The sequence below is a fragment of the Atta cephalotes genome, assembly GCF_000143395.1.
Source record: "Atta cephalotes unplaced genomic scaffold scaffold00048, whole genome shotgun sequence".
In the NCBI taxonomy this organism is placed as follows: Eukaryota; Metazoa; Arthropoda; class Insecta; order Hymenoptera; family Formicidae; genus Atta; species Atta cephalotes.
Genome location: NW_012130112.1, coordinates 783,321 through 788,139, shown reverse-complemented (window position 1 = coordinate 788,139; position 4,819 = coordinate 783,321).

Sequence of the window (4,819 nt, the reverse complement as noted above, 5' to 3'; positions counted from 1 at the left end):
AGTAGTGTGTGTGTGTGTGTGTGTGTGTGTGTGTGTGTGTGTGTGTGTGTGTGTGTGTGTGTGTGTGTGTGTGCGTGCGTGTGCGTGTGCGTGTGCGTGTGCGTGTGCGTGTGCGTGTGCGTGTACATACGTTACGAGTTAGTTATGTGTTTATTTAAATGAATTTTAGGGTAGGTGCACAGCGCTAATTCACGCCGCTGATAATCGGTCACGTTTATTAAATAGTCATTTCAAATTTATATTAGAACGTTTCGCGTATATGCATCTTGCGGGAAAATGAATCACAAGAGCGGAAATTATTTAAATAGTCGATCCGCCAAAATCGAAATGAACCCACTTCTGAACCCGTATCCATGGCCATGATGTTTCAACATAGGCGTGGAATATTTGTAATTGAAATGCATATGCCGCATTAGTTCCATTATTAAACACATTATATGTTATTAGTCTATTCAAGCGTGTGATTGTTTTAATATCTAGCGTATAGGTATACCTATTAGCGTCATAGCCATACAGAAATTATAGGATGATGAAAAAGTTTGGCCACAAAATTTTGTGTTTATCAAATCATTAGTAATGTATATTAAAAAAAAACTTTGGAATGTTAGATGTATCTTATATTAAATATTTACCAAAATCATTATTAATATTCAAAATCTTTAGTCACTAATTTTCAGAAGCTTCAGAAACGTATCAACGTTCACACAATCGATGGCCGCGTATAATTTTAAATTCTCTCAAGCATCCAGTAGTACAGCGATTTTCAATTCACTAATGAAAATCTTTTTGTACAGAATTTTTTTTGATATTTAATAAGAAATGTAACTTTTAGTTTGTTTTTTTAAGTATATGTTACTTTATCCATACAGTGCAGATTTTCAAGGAACGTCTTTAAAAACGTAAAGAGGATATTCCTTGAAAAATGTTGTATAAGTATTGAAAAATAATTTGGTAAACAATAAAACAAATATAAAAAAATTTTTTATACTCAAAATGACGACAAATAACGTTAGCTTACTACTTAGATTTGAAAATTTTTTTGATGTAAAATTTTTTTTAGCATTTAATAAGACACTCCAGAGTTTATTTTTTTTAAATATATGTTATTACTTAGATAACAAGCTTTATTTATTGCTAATTCAGTATCAGAATTATTAACAGTAACCTGGAAAATGATTTGCTAAACACACGAAATTTTGTGGCCAAACTTTTTTGTCATCCGATAAATTTGTTACGACTTGCGATCTCGTAATATAAGAAAATTCGACATATGTATATCGGTCGGATCTCATAGAAAAGGAAGAAAGGAAGGAAGAAAAGAGGAGGAATTGCGCATTCGTTGCTTATTATTATTTTATCTGCTCACTCGCTCGCGCTATATTAGCGTTGTTCCGTGACCGTGCACGCTATTTTCCCTGCTCAAGCACACAAATATTGGAATTTCCCGTGTAATAAGGGCTCAACTGAGGAAAAGAATCTGCTAAAGTCAGCCATCCGTGTATGAATGGATACGCGTTGCGAGAATATAATGCAAACGTCTCGAAAATGACGTAAGTCAAAATTACGGCAAACGAATGAATGTAAAAGAAGAAAATGATGACAGAAAATAAAAAGTAAATCGATTTCTCAAGTGTGCAATATGAGCGACAAAAAGGGGTAATTACGCGTTTTATTGGCAGATATCATCAAATGCTTCGTATAAAATTACACAGTATAACTTGTAATTATTTAGTAATACGAGTATAAAGTTCAGTTTCAATGACCTTGACTTTGACATATTTCTCCTTTACTTCAAAAGTGACACAATTCTAAAAAGATCGAATTTCTCAAAAAAGGGGAAAAATTCTCTTTCAACTTGGCAGAAAATTATAACATAATAATGTCGATAAGAGGAACATATTCCTGACACGATCAAATGTCATTTTTGTCATGTTCGTTTCACAATCTTAAGAGACTGTCGCTTTTTTAAGATATAATGATTTTAACAATTTTTTATGAAATTATGTTAGTTTACTTTTAATGTTGACACAGGATATGTTACTTAATTCATTCATGATAGTAATTCGAAAATTACATTTTCTTTATTTATGACATACACTTTTGAAGTAAGGAGCGATGTCAATATTATGACTCGATGATATCTGCTTAATTGTAAATAACAATCAAAAGGTTTTAGATTGCGCTTATCGTTTATTAAAAGTTACTAAATGAAATAAATCATACAAACATCTTTGATATTATAAAGAAATTATTTAGCATTATAATTTGAATACTATTTTACATAAAGATGGGAATTATTTGCAATAGATGCATTCAAAATATATTTTTTCAGAAACTATTTTAAATTTCCATTTAAATGGTTTTACAATCTATTTTCTATTTGAAATACATTTATACGTTGAAACTAATAGTTTTAGCAGACTAGTGATTAACATCGCACGCAACGAGTATACTTTTTAAACAGCTTTTTTAAACAGTCTATGGACTCCATTGGATATCGCTCATCGCGCTGTAATTGTTAGACTATCATGAGAATTAGCCTATGTCCGTACTAATTACGTCTTGTGTGATGTCAGCTATAATTATTTTATATTTCCTATTTTAAATAGATTCGGACTTCATTTTGACCATCTCTGATTGTACATTGTTTGCATATTTGTATATTAAGTAAATGTCAAGAGAGGAGCTCTATCATGGGCGAAAATCGGAGCGTAAGTCGAATCGAGTAAGTAAATAGAAAAGGAGAGTAGTAGATTTTAAACGAAGCTTCTAGAAGGCGGAAATTGAAACAACGAAACGTAAATACCTTTTTTTACATTTCGTTGTTTCAATTTTCATCACTTAGAAGCTTCGATTACGCTTCTGTGCCTCTCCTTTTACATTTGACTTACGTTCCAATTCCAAATTTTATTTTCGCCAAGGACTCCGAATCTGTTTTTGCATCTTCATCGAAGAAAAAAAGTCTAATCTACTAATTACTCACTCGGGTAACGATATGAATGGAAAGAAGGCATGATTACGCGTTTCATCAGTGACCTTAGTCGAATCCGGACGCTTCGTATAATATTACACGATATAACACTTCCTGACAAGCGTAAAAAGTGATAAAACGCGATCGAGTTGCCGTAATTAATCACAGCGTAGCACCGCGAACAGCGGGATGCCCGGGTAAGTACATAATTTTGACATGCCACGATGATAATGCTTTCCGATAGATTTGCTTCGCGTATGTAATTAATGGCTCGCGAAAAGGAACAAGTTACGCCACGCAATACCTCATCACCGTCTACGAACGAGAATCTCGAACCATAGATAAAACATCCGTGCAATAATAATTATTGTATATTCGATGTTTCATGTATGAATCTTTATTCTCTGCTTGTTGGGGAAGAGACTATTGATGTGTTACAAAAATGTTACACGATTTCATAGACTTTCTGGAGGCCTTGAATATCGCTCGAAAAATATCGCATATGAAAATATAAGCATACAATTTTTTTTTTTATAGATGATAGGATAGGATGGAGTTATTCCATCAATTTCAACTTTGAAGATATGATTTGATATGAAAATTAGCAGAAAAATGTCTCACATACCCAATTATTTTATTTATTACTGAACATAATGTAACTCTTGTAAACATGTAAAAATTAACATACAACAGAGAAAAACATAAATATATTAACTAATATAAAATGTATATGTATCCAAATTAATGGGATACGTTATTCTCATTAAGAAGAATTTTGAAAAAAAAATGAATAATGTAAGAAAATAATTCACATTATCAGAGATAATTTTTGCATTACTTTTTTAAAACTCTAATAAACATTCAATATAATTTTTACTATGAAATTCGCTCATGTACAAAAATTGGCTTAAATATATAAAGATTTTACTATTGAAATATAGAATTATGTATTTATTCGATTACAAAATCTTCAACAAATCATGGTAACAAATCATTTCCTTTTGTAGATGCTTATAATAACATTATTCAAACATGGCTGTTTCTTAAAAATGTAAGCACAATCTTTAAATGTTAAATATGTGCTGTTTAAATATATGTTGTTTAAAAATATAAATGTGCTGTTTAAATATATAAATGTCATTGTTAGTCGAAATATTCCTATAAACGAAAAAAAAATCCACTCTATCCTATAAATTCAAGCATGTAAGTCTCAAGATATATTTTCTTTTTTATGACATTTGAAAATTCAATTTTGAGATTGAATAATTTTTCGCTGTCGTTTCATTTTATTGTTGCGCTTAATCGCAGTGTCGAGATGCCAAAAAAAGTAACTTAAATCAAGATTCATAATATGAGCATGAGCTGGAATAGCGACTATAAAATTATATGTTTATATTACAAAAAGTAAAAAACGTCTGCGAGGGGACACGTAGATGCGGGAGTGTTAATCATTCGGGCAAATGGGCGTGTTAAACGGTAACATGCACTCCTTATCTGGGGTATCACAATATTTTTTCGCGGTTCCCGCGCTCAAATAATATGAAATTAGAGGTAGCGGGGATAGGACAGAATGTCCGGACAGATAAAAGAATTTACTACCTTCTGGAGGCAAATTGTCCGAGCCGTAAAATAAACCCGAAAACTGGAAAAAATATGCAAAAAGTGCAGTCGCGCCGCGAGTCAAGCGTTAAGTGCGTGTCACGCGCCATATTGTCGAGCACAGGGAGCGAGGATCGAACTGGAAAACGGACACACATATTTGATATATCATATCTCTTTTCTCTTTTCATTTTTATACATATATGTATATATATATATATATATATATATATATATATAGTAGTAGTA